The 25,728-nt window shown below is 43.3% G+C and overlaps 1 protein-coding gene across 8 annotated transcripts in view; it reads right to left on the reverse strand.

The window, feature by feature from the left end:
• MAP2 (microtubule associated protein 2) overlaps positions 1-24,989 on the reverse strand; it is a 222,712-nt gene extending 197,723 nt beyond the window's left edge. For 5 of the 8 annotated variants that reach the window (XM_066553194.1, XM_066553197.1, XM_066553193.1 and 2 more), the window contains exon 1: positions 24,947-24,986. The gene's annotated coding sequence lies outside the window, so the exon portion shown is untranslated. Of the gene's footprint in view, positions 1-24,946 lie in introns of all 8 variants that reach the window. The other 3 variants (XM_066553196.1, XM_066553192.1, XM_066553195.1) reach the window with 2 other exon arrangements.
• Between the last annotated feature and the right edge of the window lie 739 nt (positions 24,990-25,728).

Consider the following 25,728-nt stretch of genomic DNA (forward strand, 5'->3'; position numbering starts at 1 on the left):
CCCAGCCACCATAAACACCCTCTCCTTCTGGGGCTGCCTCCCCACGAGCTGTCAATCCAGCTACTCACAGGAATGTGTTGAACCCAGCTAAGTTAGCACAGTTACTCAGCTCAGCAAAATGGGGGAGAGAGCCTGCAGCACAGCTGTCTCAGCCAGGAATGGGCACCAGTGGCTGAAGCAGTAACCTCTGCCACAGGCACATGTGCCCCAAGAAGAGGACAAACAAATTATTATTTTGGGAGGTACCACAGCACTGCCTATCTGGGCTATCTTTACCCAGGCCTCACTCACTGTGCTGCTTCACCCAACCATTATGCAAATGGCCTGCATGAAATTCCACAAGGGTGCAATCCAGCTGCTGACAGGCACAAAGGCAGATCCCAAGATCCATTATCCATGCAGCTGGCCTCTTCAGTGGCAGCATCAGCAAAGACGCCATGGTCTGAATGGTCACACACCTCAAATGGAAACAGATGCTTGCCTTCCAGGAATTGACTCCGTTATTGATGGAAAAATATTAGTGCATGAATTCCTTAAAAGCTATTCCTTCATCTTTGAGGCCTGATGAATAGTGCAAACAAGGATTCACGACTGACTTATTACAAAAAAAGCAAAATAAACTCTTAAGATCTGTTATTTAGAGAGGATTGTTTCAGCAGCTGCACCCCCAAGTGCCAGGCTGGAGTCTCCAGCTCAGCCTCTGCACAGGGCAGTATCTCAAATGTTGCACTCAAGCTGCATGTTTCCCATTCCTGTTTTTCTCTCTGCTTCCAGGACTATTCAATCCAGCTTCCAGAACAGTGAAAAAATTCATTTTCAAAACAGAAACATGTAAATTAACTCTTCATATTAAATTCGTATTTGTTTTCCCTTCAGGAAACTCTGCACTCAGTATGCCAGACACCATTGCTAATTTACCAAACAAATTCACTCAAAGAGAGAATTATTGCAAAGCAGACTGGAATGACTTCCTGAAAATCACTGGGTTTTGAGCAAGGCATTGGTTCCCCTCAAGGCAAAGGGAGAAGGGGGAATGGAGCAGGCAGAGGCACAGGGGAGTCACAGCTTCCCAGAGAAATCCACTCTTTTTCGAAGCACTGCAGTGGAACCAGAATTTTTGTTCCACTTTCCAGAGCACAGGATCAGGATCAGTAACCATAAACATGCACCCAGGTGGCAGTGTCACAGCATGATGAAGAAGCTAGCCCTCACTAACAGCCATGGCATGCAAGGACACAACTTTAAGCATACCTGTGTCTCTAGAGGGGCAGACAAATGCATGCCAGGACCTACCAACACCGCCCAGGAACCTCACTTCCCAGCACTTCCAGCAGAGCTAGAATTTGGAGACACACAGATTGTTTGCAACTACAGGATAGCTAAGCATGCTGTATAAAAAACCAAACCAAAACAACAACAAAAAAAAAACCCCACCAGGCATTTAAAGCACCAAAATGGAATCTCTCCTTTTGAGATGGCAGTTCTCACCATAAACATCCAAGCCCAGATGACAGACTGCTAGGAATTTTTTTCATCTGATATAATCTAAATATAACAATTTGGTTTTGTTATGATATGGTTAAAAAAATATACTCAGGAGAATATATCTGAAGCCAACTTTCAACTGGCAAATTTTTCTTTTCTTTTTTTTATTGCCAAGTTATTATTATCCTGTAATCCCTAGAGATACTAAAAGTCTTTACGATGGAAACACAGTCTTAACTACAGAAAAATAATATTCTGATATTTGAGCACACTTGTTTTTTTTGGTTGACACCAGATGTGAAAGTAGTTATAATTCCTGATTTCCTAAAGTTGCATATCCTTCTTTATCAGAAGAACACTTCAAGAACAAAACAAAAAGCTCCTGTGTCAGCTGGTCTTCGCCACTAGAGCCACCTGATCCAGGAGACAAACCATAACTCTTCTGGTTTCAGACACTAAATCAACTTTTGTTAAAAAGAACTCCCTTCATTTAGAGCAGCAAACCTATTGCTATAGAATGCTTTTTTTCATGGTGACGGTAGCAGAGATGAGAACTGGGGACAAAAAAAGAGAAGGAGTAATTGCAAGCTCATTAGATAATCTGAACATAATGTAAATACACTGCAGATAAATTCAGTGAGCATTAGGAAAAGTAAACTGAGTGGCAAGTTCACCTCGTGTTCTCTTTCACTCAAAATAAAAACTTAACTATGACTACTAAAGCCTTTTCCCTCATTCCATCTCATGAGCTGAAATAACACCACACTTTCTGAGGACACACATTGTCCCTGTACTCAAGACCCAAGAGCTTTTATCTTTTTTGGTCTTACTAACACTGCATGGAGGCAATTAGGACATGAACACCAGGACCAAAGTCCTCTGGGATAACTGGGAGGAGGACAGCAGGTTCCTCAGCCAGGTGGCACCTGGGCAGCCTGGATGTCCACCTCACACAGCTCCCTGCAGTCACCCACCCAGACACTGAGCTGGTGAGAAGGAAAACCTTTCACTTGGATTACATGAGGGAGCACATCTCATGGGCAGCAGCCAGCCCCCATGGGCTGCACATGATTTACTGGGCTTGTGTACAAAGAAATCCAGGATTTGTGTGCATCCCAATTCCCTCTACATTTCACTCAGATCCTTCTGAAAACATCAGCCTTATGGGTTTAGGCCCCTACATCCACACCTGCAAGCACATAAAAGGCAACAGATCACTTTACAGAAGAGTCAAACATTTGTACTCATTTTCTTTGAGCATCTAGATTTTTCAGACTGGCAGGAAAGATGTCATGCTCTAAAGCTGTCCTACAATCTGAACTATACAAACTATACTTGACACCACAGATCCAGTGAACTTGGAGACATATCACTTTAAGGTGTATCACAAAAGAGTAGAAATTTTTGTTTTAAAAGGTAAGTTAACAGTAACAAAAATATTATTTATAGAAGAACAGAAGAGTTGTCAGAAGAAAGAGCATGTTAGAAACTGGGAGCAAGCCAGATTATCTGTGAGGCACTGTGTCAGCACAGTAGTCTTCCTCCATAGTGAGTGCTGAGGAGTTTTGGGCCCATCTGTCCCTGACAGAGGTTCAATGTGAATTCCTTACAGTACATCATATATATATACACATCAGTATATCAGTACATGATAGAAAGCTGGCACAGAAATGCACAAAAGGAGCTTGCTACTCTGGGAAGGCAGCTGAGAGTCCCAGCTGTACCTCTGTTCCAATTAGCCGCTCCATGAACTTTTGTCACAAGAGAAGGCTTTCTGAAAAAAATAAATACATGCTCTGATTAAGTAAATCGTGAGGAGTTCATTTGCAATTCCACAGTCCCCAAGGGACTCAAGGACCAATCTCTCTGGTGTTTCATCTACAGTAATTTAATAACTTACAATGTAAGACCTATGGCCTACAATGAAGACACCAGGACACATCTTGAGTTTATTATTCACTCTAGTGCCACTGATTGAAAGGCACTACCAGGCCAATTTAGGCAAACAAGACCTAGCAGTCCCACTACTGATCCAGTGATTATTACAACAGGCTGGGAGCAACAGCTCTACAGCTAACAGCTTCTACCAGCAAGAAGGTTCAGGTCAGGCTTGCAAAAAGAGGCAAAACCAAGCATTTCTGCTATTCTAAACACCGTGTCCTCTGCTCCATTTGGGGCTAGATTTTTTAGTTTGTTGTCTTCCAATATTTCCTTCATGTGATTGCCTGGAACTGAGTTGGTCATTACTATTTCAAGTAATGTTGCCCCAGCTCTGCAGCATCTCAGAGCTCTGAACAGCAAAGCACTCTTTTAATGTAGAGTGCACTCAATAATAAGATTAATAAAAACTTCAGCATCTTGAGAGGGCCATCTTGTATCAGCCTAGCAAGAGGCCCAGAATGGAGAGCAAACAGTGCTATGAGTCCAGGCAGTTCTAATCCTCTTCTCCTAAAAATCCAAGTGAACATCCACTAGAGAGTCTCCACTTCCTGGCTACACTCTGCACTGCCAAATATTTTAAAAGTCACTGCCCTCTTTTAAAGAACTCAAAACTACCTGAACACTAGTAATTAATCATCTACACATAGAACCTCTTGATAAAAAGTATCTTCTTTAGCTTTGGTTACATAAATAAAACATTATATTGGGCTGATCAATATACTGCTGTAAAGCAAATGGTTTATGTAGGCTGGTGACAAGCATCTCTCACCACCTAAGGTGTAAACATAAGTGTGACAATTAATTTGTCTCCAACCACAGCAAGAAATAAGGTTTTATCAAGGAAAAAGAAGAGTCCCATAATTGCTAAAAACTTTTGAGATTTGTCTCTGTGGGAAACTATAGATGTTTGTGCTAATTTTCAAGTTTTCCACCTAAATATCATCAAATATAAGGCAAAAAATATTTAGTTTACAGGTGAAAGGATGCAACTTCAAGGCTTTGATGCAGAATACCCGAGCTCTCTTCTCACAGCAACTGTGAGTATGAGTAATTCAGCTGTAAATTGTGAGAAAGTGATGAATGACTCGTAGAGTTCTCCAACTGGTTTTCTATGCATCTGCTCCAGTTGATAAACTACAACTTATGTAACGAGGACAAGGCAATTGAGCAATAAAAACAGCACAGGAAATGCCATTTCTGCCATTAACCAAAATACTCATGGCATTTACATTCTCAAAGAACCATTGGCAAAGTCTGTTCCTTTTTTTCTTTCTTTCTTGAGAGCACAAGTGTTTATAAAAATCAGTAACACCTTCTTGTTTTCTCCACCCACATGGACTTGGCAGCATATCCCCATATTTTGTTATGTCAGCTTCAAAAAACCTGCATTGCATTGCTTCAAGGCCTCAAGAAAACCAAAACAATTCAATTACACACTGATTTCAGAGCTGCCCTTTTCTCCTCTGTGTGCCCTGTGCTCAAAGAGAGACTTGGCTCTCCCCATAAATCCAGCCCCAGCTCAGCTGCTGATTGGAGCTGGCTTATGTGATTAGTGTCCATGATATGAACTAATGAACATTTATGAATCAGGAAGTCTGGACAGGTACCTGGACAGTGCATGGTGTTATCACCAGTGCATCTGGGAAGAGTGTTAGGGCTTTAAGAACCTGCACCAAAATAATACTCTAGAGATGAGAACCATGAAGGAAATAACAAAATCACCCAGACATCCTTGGAGGACAGAGGGGCCATGAAATGCTGTTTCTCCCAAAAGGCAGCAGTCCCCTGCCTGCCCAAAGAGACACACAACCACCTACCTCAGACAGTAACACAGGAGTCCAGGACCACAGAACACAAACAAAATTCTCAGTTCAAGAATACCTTTCTCCTCTGGATCCCTTGGCATCAACATAGTTCTGCCTGCGTATTTAGGAGCCAGCTTCAGAGCAGACTGAAACCTGTGGTTTTTATAATACACATAGAATTTTGAAGTTTGTACCCAGAGACCTTCTTCTAACACAGGTTGTTCTGAGCAAAGGATGAGTTTTGCCCCAAAGGCTTGACAGCTCCAAGGACAGTGCCACAGCTGGGTGTGCACTGTTTGAAGAGCAGGAAAGGGAATAACCACACTTTAGGTGTTAATCCTGCAACAGTCTACAAGCACAGGCTCCTTGTTATCCCTAAAGAATAGGCTGGCATTGATGCCACAAGGCATCTGTTTCTTGCTAAAGGAGAAGGAGCTCAACCACAACTGGAAAAAAACACTCCAAAACAGATTTTGTCTTTGACTGGGAAATGCCAAAATCAAACTGTGATACAGTAACTAAAAATTATCTGATGTCCAGCATTTAGTAATTCAGGTGCAGCTTTCACTTCCACCTAGAGAGTAAATCCTGATTGATGGTCTTAGAGCAGATGACCTTCCACTGACATATCAAGATTCATAAAGCATGTGGTTTTACTGCAAAAAAACTCTCATAAAAAGACTTCCAGAGATTACAGTCCAGGCTTAACTGTTGAACTATCAAGTCTGTAGAATACCTTATAAAAAAAGAGTGAACAGAAATGTCATTTTCCTTTGAAACACTGCAGTTTCAGACCCAGCACAAACTAATCTCTCTCTCTCTGCTGCTCCAATGAATACCGAACAAAACCCACATGAATGCTCACCTGCATGCATATTCACATATCTGCGTTTTTAGATTCATTTGCCAGCTTATGTTCATGGTTTAAACAGGTAGGAAGTCTCCCTCATCCTTCCCAAAAGTCACCATACAAATTACATGTGATAATGTATAAGTGACACTGAAGACTTTGCACTTTCTCCCTTTAAAAAAAGATCTACAGATGGCAGGCCATCAATTTTGTTATAAGTTGTCCTTGCTCTGCAAGGAATCCCTTCATAAATCCCAATACATCAGTAATTATGCCATAATTTTTAGCAAGGTTTCCATGCTGCTCACTTGTAGGACAGTCTAGAAAATTATGGAAAAATCAGTAACAATCTTATCCAAGTTACTACTGTCCCTCCCACAAGCTTTGGAGAGAATAAATGAAAGCAATAGCCTTGTTATAAAATGGATGCTGCACTAATTTTAACTGAATATAAAGCAGACTTTAATTCTTCTGAGGATTCTAGGTAAAGAATGGCTCAGTAGGAGACAACAACTCCCCACAATATTTAATCTCCCTTTGGAAGCTCTTTCAATGGAAGATGATAATTTATAATATTTGTTTTCAGTGAATCAAACAGGCTCTAGATTACACATCATCACTTTTCTATCCTACCTTCCTGCTCTCCTCATGAATTCACAGTGAAATTGCAGACCCAATCTGCTATCCAGGGCCCTTGGTAAAATTCTGCATGACAGCTCCCTTCCTTAAGGAGAGTAAAGCTGGCAATCAAGAACCTGAGCCTCACAACCAGAGCTGACATCAGCCTCTCCTGCAACAGGAAGCAGAACACAGAACCTTCTCCTTTACAGAACAAGAAACAAAACCTATCTATTCCATCTAAGGCCCTCACAGTTATGATTCATACAACCAAGCAAATGAGGGAAAAGGACTAAGGACATACTCATCAATTTATACTGTAGAAATCAGCATGGCAAGTGGGGTAAAATAGGAATCTAATACGATTATTTAACAGTTCTTGCCAATTGATCATAAAGATTGGTATAATATGAATGTTCATATTTCAAGAGACATGTACAGGTTATTCTATCATTCTTTACATTTCTTGATACAGCACTACATTATTTTTACTGTGTAAGTCATTGCTGCCAGAGGAAAAGCTTCCTATTTAGAGTTTTTCTGTATGTTCAGGAGCCATTATCATGGCATGTGAATGCAGTATGTAGAAGAGTTTAGTGATTCATGCACATCAGTGCAAAACAACGATGTAGCATTGATTGCAGGTAGAATATATTTCACTTGAAAACTGTCCAGGTGACAGCTCCATGTACTGGCAGTCATGTCCCTACTGTGGCACTGTTTCTGTTTAACGCAATCCAAGTATTAGATCCAGTGGTATTTGTATATTGAGTTCCATTCAGCTCAGTGGAGTCATATATGTGCACACATAGACATGCACATGCATAAACAGCTTTATGAGCAAGGATGTACAATTAAAAGTTTACTGTAAATCAGTAAAAGGATCAGTGCTGCTCAATATGGAATATCCTTGGCGAACTTCACAGCAATGCAAATCAGTTCTGTAAGAATTTTTTAATATCCTTAGCACTTTGGGGGAAAAAAAAGACTTCCTGAAGAATTTTTCTAAGCAACAGATGGCATTATGAAGCAGGAATAATTCTCCAGTAAAAGACTGAGTTGGTTTAAAACATTCACAGAAATATAGTAATTCTCAACAAAATTGTCAGAGTCACTTGTAGAAAATCATCTTTATTTTAGTCTTAGCCCCAAATGGAAAAGAAAAATTAAATCCCTGAGTCATAGCTCAAGATTCACAATTACAGGACTTAAAGTAGACCATTATATGACTATATAGCAGGAAGTATCTAAGCTATTAGCTTAAAATAAGTGACAACATTAGCCCAGCAAGGCATTTTCCAGTATCTCAAATGACATTTTCTAAAGATGCACTTTTCCATCTGACTAACAGCATGATTTCACCAGTTGTCACCAAAAAAAAAAAAAAAATCTACATGGCAAAACCAAAATTGAACAACAGCTTTCTCAGTATGGAAAAAGGAAAACAAACATCTCCTTTGTTTTCTGCCTCCCCAGTTAATATATTAAGCTAAACAATGTGGAAAAGCTCTATTTTAAAGCACTGCTATAATATTATTTATGTCCCTGAGCCATCAAACATCAATGTACAGGACCACAATTAAATCACACACAAGACCACTTCATAACACTATTTAAAAGCTAGGCTGAAAGAGGTCTTTTTCTAGATTGAAAAATTATGTTGGTCTGAGCCATAAAACCCAAGACAATTTACAATCTCTTTAGACCATGAATGTCTGTGTGTAAGTACTTCATAACATTCCATAGCAAAAGTAATATTGTAAACAATAATTACTACTATTAATTGGTTATAAGTTTGAAGTCTTGAAACTGTTTTGTCATTAACATTGTCCTTAACATCCCCTAGACTACACCACAAGTCTTCTGGGGGAAAAAAAAGGTAAGAGAGAAAGAAGGGGAGAGACAGAAAGAGGGAAAGAGACAGAGAGAAGCCTCAAGTTGTCAGACACAAGCAGAGAGCCCTAAGCACCTTTACAGAGGCATTTATAGACCTTGACAACATTCTCAACAGCTGATTTAGTGTGAAAGCAGGCGCCAAAACCCCAACACTGAAGAATAACAAACACCACAGTCACTCAGCTTCCAGATGGGAATGAGTCCCAGCCTGCTTCCCCAACCCATTCCAACCAAAACTCTCTCTACTGTTTCATACATGCTCATGCCTCCAGCAAGTTCCACACAGTGGAAATAACTCCAGCTCCTTAACAAAAATGAGGTTATTGTGCCTGAGTTACCACTTCAAATGTTTCTGCAAAATGTGCTTCTTCCAAGGACTAATCCAAGCCCAGCAGAGACAAAGTAAAGATTCCTAGCTAAGGCAAGCCACCTTGCAACCCAATTCACAGAGCTCTTTAGCACTTGGGCAGGCCCATGGTAACCTCCACCAAGGCAAGACATCCCAGGACTTCTCCATTCCAACTCTGCAAAATGCACACAGAATACAGAAAGACCCATACCCCAACCCTCTGCTCACTTTAATACCAATGCACTACTGGAGCAGGAATTCTGTATGTTTAGAATTACAGGTCTTCATCAGATCTACACACTGTTAGCAGCAGGACTCCTGGGGAAAAAGAACTCATGTTCTTGTTTTTGTCCCAACTTTGGAGAGCACCAACACAATATGCTAATTGCTAATCATCTCCTCCCTCATTCACTGTTCAAACACTGAAAAAACCTGCATGCTCCCAAAACCAAAGCTGCCTGCATCAGACATTGTCTAAAGGAAGTACCCTAATTATGCCTAATTTAGGATTTACATTTTAATTTCAACTTCAAGACAGCTGGGCTTTCTCAAGGGAAAACCAAGAGCAGCACAGTAAATCCTTCAGGCACACTCCCCCTGCTTTTTTTTCCAAGCTGTTGCTGTGGGGTTTTCACTGGTTGAAGACACCATCAACACACAGCAAAAGAATATTTTTGCCTTTGGTCTTTCAGATTCAGGGAGACAAGAAAATGAAATGTCTTAATGATAACTTGCTCCACCCTTTCAAGACAGTTGTTCCATATGTGGAACATATTTATGTGGCTGCCTCATACCATGTGGTAGAGTACCATTGGCTTCTTTTTAATAAAATACTAACACTTCAGTTGCATAATGGAAGTTAAGATTGTCTTTAACAAGGATTGCAGCTGTAGAACGAACCCCACAGGATGTGGACTTAAAAACTGAAGCAACACATAAAGCAAGGTTTCTAGGTGGGTTCCTCAGAACTCACTACAATAAACTCACAATAAGCTTTGATATCAATGCTAAGAAGTAATTAAATTGGTGTTCCATTTGTAAGTGCTTTCAAGTTGTGCTTACAAACATTTTAACATGAAACTGACTAAGAGATACACTCTTTGCAAAAAAGCTGCTCAAAAGAATATAGAGGATAAAAGCCAGTAATGCTCTTATTATTGCAGCAACATCATAAGAATGAAAGTAATAAACTTCAAACTTCCTCAAGATGTTCCAAAGTGTTTGTAAGGAAGGCAACCTGCATTCACATGGCCCCTGGACTAGCAAAGTTTCTTTGGCATGTATTATTCTCCCAAGATGGCTAAAGACCTTTTAAGGCAGGGCAATGAGCAGGTGAGCTGCAAGGCAGCATCAATCAGGCCTGGATTCAGCAAGAACCAGGAGATCTGGTTATTTGTCACTTACTTGTCACAGCACATATCCCAGTTGAGACAGCCACAGAGCATCACCACACAACTTCAGAAAGCTTCAACCTATACACAGTAACACCTCACCTCTTCAGCAGGCTCCAGGCATCTGCCCTTCTTGTTCTTCAGCCCAACCTTTTATCCCCTCCTGTTGATGCCCTGCACCTGTGTGCCCTCTGTTCCCTTTGGTGGTTGCTCAGTGCCCCTGGGCACTCCATGGCTCGTTCCCTTCAATAGCATTCACCTGTCCTGCACAGCTGTGCCCACTGGGGATGAGGCTGGGCCAGTCCCACTCCCACCACCACAGACTGTGTGCCCACACTTATTCACAGAGCAGCTCCCTCAAGAAAAGGCATCTCCCAGAGCAGCTGTGACACAGCCAACACACACCCACACACCTCAGTACTGCCATGCTCTTTTTACCTGCTGGAGTAAGCAGGTGAGTATTGAGGATGTAGGAGGGGGAGCAGCTTCCTCTTGCTCACTTCTGGGCAACCAGACAGGGTCAGCCTGAATTCCTGACTCCCACATGCCACCGACTGCTGCCAAGTGGTCAACAACATAAAAAATGGTGCTGTGTACTGTTCTGCCCAGATGTCTATTTCCCTAGTAAAACTCTTATCATTCACCTGAAAAGTTTATAACCTTGAGCCTGCCGTTTTTGGACTGCAGGCACTTTGATGAGGAAACACAAAACAAAATTAAATGTAGGTGAACATAAGTGTAAGATACTGAGGCAGGCTTATACAAATCACAGTGCAAACCACACAGCTCTATTCTACTAGTAATCTAAGCAACCTTTATCTGCTGCACACATGAATATTCAGAGGGAAGTACCTAACACCAGCTGCCCTAAGGAGTAGAATAATGTCACTTGCACATGGCTGCCATTGCTCACAGCTCTGCCATCTCTAGCCCACCTGTCACCACCCTGGGTGGCTTTGTGCCTCTGACTGGAGTGCATGGGCTACTTTGTCAGTCACCTAGAAAATACCACCCTAGTATTGAGCTCTAACATTTCAAGTAGTTCTAATTCAGCTTTCAGCTCAGTTCTTTGTCCTCTAAAAATAACTCATGTTTAATTGCAACTGGCTACAATTTTCTAATTCTTTGTGACCCCAAACCTCTAAATCTATTACCCAGAGACAGCCAAAGTAATCCTTAATGAAGGTGTGGGTACAATGCAGCATGCTAGGGGCCATCTGGTTGCCAGGTGTTTTCTGGCTTAGCTTTTCTTCACAATACACATCACTCCTCCTCCCCTAATTCCAAGGAAGGCAATTTCTACCTCAGGAAAGTCCCTCATTAAAGACACAGACAAGGGCTTTTTTGCAAGCAAGTCAGCTGCAATACAGCAAAGTTCAGAGCCCACAGCAGAAAGCCTAGAAGGGCTGTTTATTACCCCACATATATCCCTGTGGCTATCACCAAGAGACTGTGCCAGGACTATTTCTGACTATTAATAGGAAGTGCAACATTTTCACTGTGACCCTATGCTTTGCGTCCTTCACAAAAAAAAAAAAAAACAACCAATTCCCAAGTAAGTGCAGTTTGTATAATAGCATCATTTATACAGAAAAGAGGTGATTTAAAATGTACTAAGCAAGACTGGCAACCAGGGTAATTTGATTTCTTTCAGGGAGCAACACAACCTGTCAGAGTGGTTAGATCCTGTCAACTTTATTTTCAAAATGGACTTTATATTAACAACTTGGACTTGAGAGTCCTATGGGCCTGTTCAACAATTGCTTGACCCATAGGGGAATGTGGAATACCCGTGACACAGCACTTGCCCATAATTTAAAAAATCATCTGTTTGGATGTATAGGCTGGCCCATTATCAGTCTTTATGGAGACAGGTACTCCAAGGGCTGCAAAAGCAGACAAAAAATGATGCTGAATGCCTGAATGTCTTTCACACGTTCACCTGTATGGTGAAACCAGGACAGGGTGGAAGCAAAAATATACATGGAATAGGTATCAATCCTAACATGAATGTATTTCAACCTACCAAATTCAGGAAAATGTGTAACATTGGTTTGCCAGATCTCTAGAGCTTAAAGTGTTAAGTTTACACATGACTGTTTTCAGCAAAACCCAAAAGCTAGGGTGAGGAAGTAAAATGTGTGATGTGCCATTTCAACTCCTTAGCATTTCATAATTTATCTCCTTCACATCACTCACTGGAGCTTGCCCAGGCTCTCCATAAGATAACATAACTTCACAAGAGCTTATTTTCCCCATGAACAGGCAGACAGATCAAAACACCCAATAACTGGTAACCATCCTTCCCATGAATGGAGACAGTGATTTAACAGACAGAACCCTGGGAAACAAAATGACAAGGGAATGTTTCTGCCTACGGACAGGAACTGAAAATAAGCAATATAGGAAAGAGTTAATGGTTTTGTGTAATTTCAGCTTGAGAGGTCAACTTTCAAATCACGATTATTACAGGAGCATCCATCTCAAGAAGCAATCAGAACAATGCAGGCAATCAGCAGGATACAGTTCATCTTGGTCATGCTTCTTCTTCCCTTCCCCAGGTAAGTCCTGCCATGTGCAGGGAGCAGGGATGCAGTGCTGCTGGGCTCTTTTCTGATACCATAAGGCAAGCCTTTCCATCTAGGTGGTTGACTGGGCTGGTATAAAACCAGAAAAGCATGCAATAAATCCACATCCCCCTCTGCAGCAGCTTGTTTTCTCACCACTACCCATTGATCATGCAGATTGGGGTGGAAAAGATCCAGCTGCCCCCCAGGATCAAAAGGATCAGGGGCAAAGGGGCCACTGTCCAGTTCTCCTTCCACAGCCCCAACAAGCTTATGTTTGGAACGTTGTGCTTCACTCACTGGTGGCACAGAAGGCTCCAGTGCAACTGTCGAGGTGGCACAAGTGCCCTCCTTTTTCCAGCCTCCAGGTGCCACATGTGGCACGAGCACCTCAAATGCTGCCACCCATGGACACAAAAGCTCTGCCAGCTCTCTGTCACCCCACGTAATTTGGTACCACAGAGAGTCCCCTGAAGCCTCCCATGTCTGAGGGTCGAAAACATTGCTGCCATTTAGAGTCAGGTCACAGTCTTTAGCCCGTAACAAGAGTCTGTAGATTCAAATCTGTAGATTCACTTTTCCTGACTTTTTCAAAATCAGTTGCATTGTCTTTGGGATGTCCTTTTGCTCCTGGGATACATCACTCCCCATAGTTCTTGGCTGCTTACCCTCCATCCTGCAGAAAGGTCAGCTGGCACCATGGGCTTCATTTCAACCCCTGGGCTTCATTTCAGCCCCCTGTAAAGTTCAGCTGAGCATCATCACCAGTGCAGCCACTAGCTGCCTATTTAAGTCCCTGTCTGGCTGCCCTTTGTGACAACTAATTGCACAGACTCAACAGCACTTCTCCACCAGGCTCCTCTCTGCAGAGCATCTGCCACATCACATCTCCTCCCGCCAGGGGCAGGCGGAGACAAGCTTCTCTCTGCTGCCATGGAGTTCAGCAGGTGCATCTCACAGCCTGTATCTCAGTTCCACCTTATCTCTCTTCAGGCCAAATCCAGAAAGTATTTATTTATTTAAATATTTATTTGTTTACTTGCAGTAGTCAGTTCTCAGGAATGTTTCAGACTGGTTATGTACAAGTAACAGGGTCAGTGGCATGCACAGAAAAATTGTGTCAGTATTTCTCAAACATGACAGGGAAAACTCATTTTTACAGCAAAGACAGAAGCTCTTGTGACTCCTCCAGTGCATGGAAAAGCAGTCTGAGCTGGGGCCTCTACAGAGTCAGGATGCTCCATCTGTGCTTGGGAATTAGCAGGTTACGAAATGCAAACAGCTGCTGCTCAGAGACACACAGGGCAAAAACGCCTGCTCTGCCCAGCAGCCAGGAATCTGCTCTGCTGGTCTTGGGCACCCCAGTATCCCAAAGAGCCACTGTCCCATCAGTCCTCAGCACAGTCTGTAGCCACCCTAGGCCTTTACTGCCTATGGGGACATGACAGGCAGATTGATTTATTGGTGGATAGAGAGACAAAGCTAAAATTTCCCCAGAAAATTGCAACACCAATCATTTCCAAGCCCAGAAGAGCTTCTCCAGCTCAGCTGCAGATCAAGACCTAAGCAAACAGGACAACCTAAAACCAAAAGCACACCTGTGATGGACAAACCAGCAACTCTCACCACTATGCCAAGAGCCTCACCAAGCTCATGTGCACTTCTCATCCCACAGCTGTCTTGCCCATGATCCCAAGCTCCTCAGAAAACAAGCAATATCTCATTTCAAAACAAAATCCAGCAGAAGAATATCACATGTTCCTTTTCCACAGTTTCATCTATACAGCAGGTTTCATAGTTATGTGGAGCTCTGCCCAGAACTATGATTCAATACAAAATGAGTGATTAAACTTAAAGGTAAACTTAAAGGTAACAAACTGAAAGAGATAAATGCAGAGAGACCTACATTGGAAGGGGAAATTGCCCAGCACCAGTGCCAGTTGTGAAGGATTTTCAAGTTCAGCTACGAAGTAAATCCATCACACAAAGGGAAATATTAACAAGTGATTAGAGATATAGTACCTTTATTCTTGAGGCACACTTACTTGCTTATTCATTTTACTGTCTGTATATTTTAATATCTTTTAAACCACAAGTTTCTGCTAGAAATTGTTTTCACAAGCTTCAAAACATTCTTCAAAGAGCTACTCATCTGCTTAGTGACACAGACATGGGGCAGGGCTTATTTATTAATCTGGGAGGATTACACTTCAATCTAGATCAACCTTTGCCTGCAGGTAAGAGCAGTAGGGCAGATAAATCCACCAGATTTTCCAACTGCAAAGGCATGAAAGGGACAGAATCCTAAAGAAAATGATGTCATGCTTGAATGGCAAAAAGAGGTGAATATAAGGAGATAGCCACTTCTTTTTTATCTGATCTTCAACAGCTGCTAGAGCAGGCAAATTCTATTCCTACTGACCTGTCAGCTCTGAACCTGCCTCTAATAGCTGAAACAAGTCTCTATAGCTAGTTTTTCAAGTGAAAATATAGCACTTTTCTCTGATGTCTTTTTTCCTGCCTTTTTAATGTGCCCCCAGATCCCTTTCTCACTGGAAGAAAGCTCATTTTTCACTTACCTTCCCTCTCCCTTAGGCAAGCAAGAAAAAGGCACCAAAAACATGCTACAGAAAACACAAACACACAGTAGAGGTAAAATATTCATTCTCTCCCCATCCCAGGATACAGACAACTCACTTATTCCACTGCACACTGGAATAAGCAGTGCCATTGAGACCAATCCTGCAATAACTTAAAATGCAGAAGAAAATTCCATCCTCTTCAGAAAAAAAAATCACAGCTTCTATCAGTATATAAAACAAATTAGAAACAAAAATAACTCAAATCATCCAAGTAACTGAAACATCTGTACTTAAATTCACATGAGTTTGGCAGAGCATTAAGGGGAAATCACCTGGTGCCAACCACAGAGGTATTTCAGAGTAAAACCCCATAATGCCAAACCTGCAGGGAAGTCTCTCTGACCCTGGCAGTAAACATGGATTCATGTCCTGAAATATGAAACACATTAGTTTTGCCCAATATTTTTTCCCTCTTCCTGCTTGTAATAGGTGGTAAAAGAATTCAGTCCTAAAATACTTAATTTAAAGGGTGTACAAGTTACTTTAAGTACAGCGTGCACATTCACCAAGATGCTCTGTTCCCATCACTGGAATAAAACAGAAAATTCAAAAAATAGAGTATCTGCCTTAAAATAGCCAGGAGCATTTTTATCTGCTGGCTCAGAGAGGTACACACTTTTCACCAATTAAATATTGCCATTGTCAGCATCTCTTATAAAATAAATTAATTACAGTCAAGGACTACTCTCTCATAAATAGCACTGTACAAATCCATTTGTGCTAAAAAACAACAAACAAAAAAAAAGTAGAATCAAGTTCATAAAAAGATTTCAAAGCATTGAATAAAGCATTTTTTCAGCAGATGCTAGTTACTGGAAGTGTCACAAAGCCTGAACTTACAATACAGGGTTCAAAGACCTAGTCCAGAGGAATCAAAGGACAGAAGTCCCCACAATGACAGCTGCTCAGTGCACATCAAGCAACGCTGGCAGCACTTTCACAAGTCAGCACCCACCCAAAGGCCAGTGTCTGAACAGACTCATGGTCTGCAGGCCTGGCTGGCAGGAAAGGCCTGGCTGGCAGGAAAGGCCTGGCTGGCTGTGCCTATTGGTAATTACAGGTGATGATCCAGGTCAGTGCTGGCACCCTGATACCAGCATTGCCATCTAAATAAACACACATCCCAGCATCTCAAGTATCAATATCACAAATATGGTAAAATGAGAAATGTGTTTCTAAATTCCAAGTGCCTGTAATTATCAATTGGAACTTTGCAACAAATTATTAATTCCATTTATTGCTAAGAGTGATGCTGGAAGCTTACAGTGGACCAAAACAAGTGAAGGGGAAAAAAAAGCCTAAATGAATTCAGCTTTTTTTGCTCAGAGAAGAGTATTAAAGGTCATTCTAAGTGCATACAGCTGGACTTTTTTTCCCAAATGCATTCCACAAAAAACGTTCTCAACTATTTGTATTGAAAGGTAAATTTAGAAGAATTTTTAATTGTGCATTCAAAATACTGCTAATGTTTTAAGCAACACTAGTAGCACAAAAAAAATTATCTAAATTAAAACACTACAAGTATTCTCTATAAATCACTTCTACTGTTTTTGGCAACCTTTGGAGTATAAAGCTATATATATATATTAATTTGCAGTAATACAAAATGGCTTTTATTAAAAGTTTAAACATAAATTTATTATATGTTGTAACAGACAGCACCTGGGTAATAAGAAACACTTAGATTCAATACTCTGCTGGGTTTATTCAGAAGCACAACCAGCTCTCTACAGCCTAAAAAGCTTAACTTTGCAGAACAACATGGAATGAAAGCTTATTTACCACACTCTATCCTTTGCTCTTCGGAATGAATCAGGTTATTAAGCATTCCACACACACACACAGACACAGGGGTTTGTTTGCTTTGCTTTTCTTTTTTTTTTTAATTACTCTTGTTGGAGGTTAGGATTTTCTCTTTTTTTTTTTTTTTTCTCTCAGGGACTTTTGTCCTATTTGTTGCCTAAGAGATGATAACGATTGGTACTTAAGAGGCAAAAGAAGCGGCCCAGGTGGGAGAAAGGGTGCAGCTGGCTACTCTTAGCTGCGTTTTTTTCTCTTGGGAAGGGCAAAGACAGGGCAAGATTTTGGCTTCCAGACACCCTTAGCCACAACCCTAAATATCTAGGTCTGCTCTGGACTCCTGGCAACACAGACACTGACTGCAGGTCTGTTATGAGCATGCTGTGAGCAACTTTTGACCCAAACACTGCCCCAACAGTGCAAATCAAGAACTCTGATACAAATCTGGAGGAGCTGACACTCTTATTTCAGAAATATCCCTTGTATTCTTGTGGATAGCTCCCTGAACTATGTATTTTGTAATACAGGTAGCAGGGGAGCACTGAAGGAGGACAGAGTATCCAAGCAGCTTAGGGCCATCACATCTGCCTTCATCTGTGATGCCCTCCCACCCCAAGCTACAGGTAGACAAGAAGGATGGGATATGAGTGACCAACCACCCAGACCACCCCTTTAGCAAGGTCTGTTCTCCTCCTTTCCAAATCATCCAGCTCCACCCCTGCATGTCTCCTTTTTGAGCCCTTGGGATTTATTTCCCCTCAGCCTCCCTGAACAATCTTCTAATTGCTGATGGAAACAAGAGGCAGTATTAGTTTCAGCATACTCAAGGGAAGCAGACAAATGCCTACACGCATGACCAGAGCCTTGCTGCAAACAGGCAGGGCAGGCTGCCTGCCCGGCACACCCTGGAACACACAGCCTGCAGGAGGAGCAGCCCAGCACCTGAGAGCACATCAGGAACAAGCAGGGATGTGTCAGCACAGTCCTCTGTCAGCAGAAACCTGCACATGAGCACACAGCTGCTGGTCAGCAAGCCACAGTCACAGCACTTCAAATAAAAGAGAAGCTTTGCTGTCTGAGCCATACCAGGGGGTCAGAAGAGGAAGGGGTGCCATGGCACACCTTAGACATCACACATCAGCTGCAAGAATCAGGCAGGGAGGGGTCTCTGTGGGGTCTCTTTGTCCAACAATCAGGCAGAGGACAGTAAAAGCATGTTAACATTAGCAAGTGTTAGCAGTAGGCTCTGGCACAGCATTTGTCCTGGGGTCTGGCCAAAGTCCCCATGAGGGGATCAGATCTATCTGCTCAGACCTGGTGGTCACAGAGGGACTGCTGTGGAAAACAGAGTAACTTGGCACGAGAAGATCTGGTTAGCTAAAACAAGCCGACCAAATTTCCAGCTAACCAGAATTCAAATCCACACTTGAACCCTTCTTAAAGCCAAAGGGTTTTGAACACACACTTTCAGCCCATTTCACAACAGACACAGAAAAAATGCTTTCCTCTCAGACTCTGAGCCTTCCCAGAGAAAAGGGTGCCCTTGCACTTAATGTCTGGCACCTTGCAATTGCCTTTGCTGCACAAGCTGCTCAGATACCTTCTACACAAAGCGAGGAGAACAAAAGGAGAGAAACTTAGCTGGACCTCAAACTCAGCTGAGGCTCCTCCAGGAACAGCCGTGGTTGAGACACATAGAGAAGGAGGCCAACTCATCCTTGCTCACAGCCAGCACATACAGGATTCTGGCCCAGCAGTGAAGCACACAGGCCACTTTTGAATGTCTACAACCTTTTCTACTGTTCATCTCTAGATCAACTTTGGACCAATGCAGGAGTTTCAAAAGCACATCCCAAACTCTGTTCAGAACCTTCACAATACCTTTTCATTTTGAGACAGTTCCTAGCTTCGTTCATCCAAGATCAGAGCCTCAGGAAAAGTGGCAAGTTTTGTATAGCCAAGCAGCTGTCCTAAGAGATAATCTATGTTCCTAAAGATAGAACTGGCAGTTCCTAGTTCTAAACCAGAAACCCTGGTCATTCTCTCCAGAAAACAAAGTGAAAACATAGGGTTAATTGAATCAATAGGTCCTATAATTAAATGCTGCCAAGTTAGCTGACATGATTGGACTACTGGGTTTGGTTTGTTTGGGGGTTTTGTCTTGTTTATCCAGAGGTTGCACATACTTTAAATACAGCTAATTTTGCAAACAGCTATTGAAATTGAATTTAAAACTCTCTCAGGGAATAAAATGACAAGTTTCACAGAGAGAAAAGTAACTTTTCATAGACTCAACACACTGGAAGCTACTGCAATCTGTCTCAGAGCTACTAGAAGTGCTAAAAGAAAGAAATCTTCCTACTTCTTGCTGGGGACTTGGCACAAGACAAGGAATGTTCCTCAGCTCCTCATACCCATGAGTGACAAGTCTAAATGAAGGAGGAAAATTTGCTAGAGGACCTTAATTCTACCTACAAATCCACAACTTAAGAATTGTCAGGTGCAAACTGATTATTTCCCTGATGGCAAAAAGTACCCCAGATTTTCAATAATCAGAAAACAGAGCTGCAAATGGCATTGTCTCTTTCCAGATGGTGCAAGTTAGGTATAGATTCAATGAACTCATCACAGTTTCTGATTTTCACCACTTAACCTTGCTGGTTGTACTAAGGCCATTGTCTCCCTTATACTATAGGAAACAGATATATATTTTATCTGGAAGCATCATATGCTAAAATAAATAAATTGTTTCTGTGGTGTAATAAATAGTCTCATTACATCACAGAAAGTTAGAAAAACGTGTACTTTAAAAATGCTAGAAGAGAAACAGCATATCAAAACACTGGTCAAGCCTATCAACCAGCACTAACCTGTCTCAGACTGCAGAAAACAAGGAGAATTGACCATACCTTTTCACCATAATTCCTTTCAAACTGGCACCCTAACAAAGATGCAGGATGCTGAGAACAAACACTAACATTGCTCTGAAGCTGATGCCTGTTATCCCTTTCTGCCACCTCCCCAACCAAGACAAAAGAACAAAGATCAGTTTCATCTGCAAGACTGCTGTAGGGAAAAACAGCAGTGAGTGTAAAACCATAAGGATTAGCTCATCTTTTCTCCTTAATACAACAGCAAACAATTAGTGTTAAAGTAAAATGGGTCAATCAAGACCTCAAATCCTCTTAACAGCTAGTACAGTAACCCATGTGGCCACAACAATCCAAATTAACCCCATGGATACATCAGTTCTTTCCTCTGATACCTAGAAAGCAAATACAAATGTCACACTGAACATCCCTCTAAAACACCCTTGTATAGTTTAGTAGCATAACCTGCTATTAAACCTTCCCATAAAATAAAAGCTTTTTCCTTTACTGAGGCAGGCAGCTTAAACCATCTCTGCTTTCCAGCACCAATCCTCTAAATCAGCTCCACCCCATGGAAATAAGTCTCATGCTGTGTTTTCTTATTAACTGAGATGCAGTACAGAACTGTTGCTAATGAGCACACTTGTACATGAAGCAGAAGGATGGAAGCAAAAGCACCAACCCCAAATATGTCAAGACCCACCCAAACTCTGCCTTAGTGTGTGCACCTGTGTTTGGGAAGAGATAAGCCATGTCATGATATCAGAGAACACTGCACATCTCCATGCTTTCTCTGGAAGTACTTGGTATCTCTAAATATCATCAAGGGGTTTACAACACTGAGCCCACACACCATGAATTTATCCTCTTTCTCTTTTCTGTAAAAACATGCTTAATTTTTACACGTGCCTAAAGCTGACTTTCAAGCACAACTACACATGTGTTTGAACTGAATAAATACAGATGGACCCAAAGAGACCCATCCTTGAGTCTTAAGGAACAATTCTGCTTATCAGCACATGCATACCTTTATTTCTTCATCAAGTGCACACATGGATTTAAAGATAGCACAAAATCCAAAATATCTAGATCATCAGATAACTCAGTTTAAAAAGGACCTTGGGAAGTCACCTTGTCTTAGGACCCCTATTAGACCTTTCCAAATTTCTGGTCATTATTTGTGTGCATATTAAGTGCAACACTCCCCAATCCCTTCCTAGTTAAGGCTTGAGTTCAGCTTCCAGTGTCCTGCAGCCAGAAATGCCTTTTATGAAACCCAAATAAAGCCAAGGGGTGGATTTTTTTCTTTGACTGTGAGCCAGAAGTTTTACCAGATCAGTTCTCAGCACAGCCACTGCCTGCACTGTGGGCAAAAGATCTGCAAGGAACCCAGGCTTTAGGCACCAGTAGAGCTTTTTATTTTCCTTTCTTAAGCTGATTATCATTTGTCCCACCATGGCAGATCAGATTTCAGATCCTTCATCTGCTGCAGATATGTTACAAGCTCTGTCATACCGTGTGTCTTTGTAGAGACATTAGTAATCAAAAGGTGACTTTCAGAAAGCCTCCATCATAAAGTCCTCACAACCTGAATTCTTTTTGACTTCTTCCTCTTCTCCCAACCCCATTAAGAAAACAAACCTGTCTCCAACACGTGTGTGACGTGCCACACTGGGAGGTGAAGCTGGAACAGCCCAGCAGAATCTGCAATGGGCCTCAGCCCTGTTTCTGTGGTTAGATATTTCTAGCAACTTCCACAGACAGTTGTTAAGTGAGCACAGTGCCAGAGCTGGAGGGGCCAGAGCCCACTCTGTCAGCACACACAGCAAATGCTCCCTCTGTGAATATTTAGGTGTATGGTTTAGCAAAGGGTAACCTGTACAGAAAGGAGCATGACAGACTGAAAGGAAAGGTATGCTTCTGGAAAAAACATCTGGCAACAAGGGAACTCTTAACCCACAGATTGCAGCAATTCATTTAGGGACTGTTGTGACCAGATCGCTCCTGCCTAGGAACAGCACCTCAGGGGTCATTAAATTACAACTATTTCTTTATCATCCACACACATGAAAGAACACAGCTAAGTGGGTATGATATAACATACCATAATAATTACATCAGTCCTCTAAATCAATGCTGCAAATGCTGCTTTACGTAACAAACTGCATTATAAGCACAATGACCTGCCCTCCAGTGTGCTAAAACCCTCCACAGAAGAACAGCAGCTCCTAATTCTCAGGATGACAGCTCTTTGGCTTCTCTCAAACACCCCCAGGAAATGTGCAATATGGGTGCAACAAACTGAAAAGTTCCAAAAACCAAATCCTGTCCCTTGATGAGATAAGAAAAGATGAGAAGAGATAGAATTTATGGCACTGTGCTCCACTGCTGAGATCATCCCTCCTCCCAGAGCCCTGTGCCAGGGCTCACCTGCACGTTTCATTACCATGCAGAACAGCCTCACAAAGCCACTGGGGTTCAGTGTGTCACTTCAGCTCACCTGTAAATGCCTGAGCTCCAGCACACTGGTACCTCATGAAGACTGAGGTCTTGCCCACTGCTGAGTGCACCACCAGCGTCTTGCAAATGAAACAGACAGCGAGGCATTGGTGGTTCCCAGTCCTGGGTGCTACACAGGTGAGTTTGGGCTCTGTTACACATATCACACTTTCAGAACATCAGCTGGAGAAATGAACAACCATCCACAGACTTAAGTGGACTGCCCTCAGGCTAAGTGAAGAGAGCTTGCAGCACACTCAGGGGAAGTGGCCAGTCTTTCACTGCTCATTAATCACTTCTTCATCAGCTATGACGTAACACAGGGACAACTTCACTATGCTGTGCCCTCTCAGCACATTCCCTTCCCAGGCAAGGGCTGAGATGCTGACGCCATCCAGTCAGAAGGGAAAGGAAAGAAGCTATAGAAAAATAAATACATTCTGCAGCTGAGCCTCTTCTTGAGTCTTTCAGCTACGAGATCTGTAGTCCAGACATCCCTGCCAGTCTAAACTAGCCCAGGTGAAAAGAAACAGGTTCCTTCATGGAGAGGAATCCAAGGTTTGTGGAGAAAATGGGAAGAAACAGAACCAAAAGAATATGTGATTCAATTTCACATGGAAGAACCTTTCTGAAAACAAAAGGGACAGGTTTTCTGAACAATAAGCAGCACAAATGCTGGACAGCAAGTGGTTTTTTGAAGAAGGATGGAGTATGATTTATTGGCATGACCACAGAGACATGACAAATTATGAAAATTGATGCGAGAAAGACCTAGAATAAGTAAGACAACATACATGTGCATACATCCCATTCTACTGCATGTTAATTGCTATTCTGTTAATTGCTATGTTAAAATGCTGTTCTCTATGCTAATGCTCACTTACAAGTGAAAACCTACACCTCTGACTCAAGAAGAACCCTACATGAAAACCCACCAAAACCACGAGAGGATATTTTAATTCGAAGGAAAACCGAAAGTTCCTGCTTTAACCCAGGGAAATTGCCCATGTTTGTATCTTTCAATACGGAGAGCAATTCTCCCGGCATGCGGCACACCCCCTTCTTTCCCGAAGGTGCTCCATAAAGCACATTTTATCCAAAGGGCAGGTCGGAGGTCTCGTTTGGATGGGTACAGACAGGACAGATGAAGGCGAGCAGGGTTTATCTGTGGCTCGGTGCAGCAGCACGGCAGCGCAGCGCAGCACACGCCTACGGCTCCTACCTGCAGCCATCTGAGCCAGGCACATTCTACATCATTTTCTCCCACATAAAAAGGCATTGTTCGCCGCTGGGCTCCCGCGCACGGCTGTTTTCCTCCCTGATCCATGCAATACAGGGAATCATTTTTTTAGGTGCGTTTTCTTTCCCCCCCCCTCCCCGATGGTAATTACCAGCCCTTACAGCCCTCGCCTCACACAACGTTCTTTGTTCAGCCGCGCAGATCCCCTTAGAGGAGCTTAGGGGTGGGGGCAGGAGAGGACAGGAGCCCGGAGGGCTTTTACAGCCCGGAGATGCTCTGAGCCCTCAGCGCAACCGCCCCCGTGAAGGCAGAGCGGGCGTTACCGGGCGGCCGCCCCGCTCCATTTTCACCTCCGTGAGGTGGGGCGGGGGCGACCCGCCGAGAACTCCGGTCCGGCTCCGGGACTGAAGGGCCCAAAGAAGGGACGGAAGGACGGACGGAGGGAGCACCCTCAGGACGGGGGTGCCCCCAAAAAGGGCTCGCGACAGCCTCAAGGCGGGAAGCGCGCGGCTGCCCCCCCCACACACACCCACCCCCCTTTCCCCGCACTCCGCAACGGCGCCGGCCCCGCGCCCCCGCCCCGCCCGGCCCTCCTCCTCCTCCGACGGGGCTCGGCACGGTGCTTACCTGAGCGCCACGGCGGCTGCCGGCACCGACGGGCACACGGAGGACGCGGGGCACACGGAGGACGCGGGGTACCCGGCTCCAGCCGACCCGCCCCGCCGCTCTCGGGGCTGTCGCCGGGACGCGGCCGCCTGCGCGCCGCGAGCCCCCGGGACCGCCCCCGGCCCCGCCCCGGCCCCGCCGCCGCTCCCGCAGGGCCCCCGCGCCTGAGGAGGTGGAGGAGCGGCCCCTCCGCCCCGCCCCGGCCCCTGCATTGCAGAGACTCCGAGCGAGCCTCCGGGACAGACAGACACGGGCCCGCCCGGTGTCGCCGTGTCCAGCTCTGCCCTGCCCTGCCGCTGGTGGAAAACCTTCCCGAAAGCTCCTCACCTGATTTCGTTTGGATCTGCCAAGTCCCGCTCAGTCTAATTCCTCCTTTTCCTCTGGAGAAAGAGAGCAAATAACAGTGAGATCGGTGAAAAAACGCCTTTCCAACACCCTCAGACACCGCGCTGCTGCTGACTTCCACGCTGCTTTCGTAGGGCCGGGCTTTCCAGCCATTTCCTGGAATCTGGCAATAAAAGATATCCTATTACTTTGTCACTTTCCACATTCTCGAACTGAACTGTCTCCCTCCCTCAGGGTGTCCATTACAGTTGCTATACTCCAAAGTCATTCCTCCCTCAGTATCACTGTGGTAGGGCTACAGCACCAGCTCATCTCACCTGTTACTGCCAGAACCGCGCCATTCCAACCCACCTGTGCTGGAGGTGAAAGAGTAAAATGCTGCTGCTTTCTTACCTCCTCTGTTTCCCTAAGCAAATTTTAGTTTGTTAATAATTCATGACTGCAAAAGTCAGTCTGTCGGAATCTTAACCAAAAATTCTGAGTATGCCATGTATGTATTAGCCTGTAATAATGTTTTGAGGGTACTATATTTGGATTCAGTGAAGATAAATATATTTGGGGACTTAGAGAGCACATTATTACCCATACTGCAGTGGAAAAACTTCAAACATTAAATTCAGTTTGGTTGCATTTTGCTGCATCACTGTGAGCAAGTTATCCACATTTTTTCCCAAATGTCACTAATTTTAGGTAGCCAGCTTGATTTCAAGCATGATTTTCGGGAGTACTGAGCACTTGGGGTTTTTTGTGGGCTTTAGCAGGTT

This window comes from Molothrus aeneus, chromosome 7, assembly GCF_037042795.1.
Source record: "Molothrus aeneus isolate 106 chromosome 7, BPBGC_Maene_1.0, whole genome shotgun sequence".
In the NCBI taxonomy this organism is placed as follows: Eukaryota; Metazoa; Chordata; class Aves; order Passeriformes; family Icteridae; genus Molothrus; species Molothrus aeneus.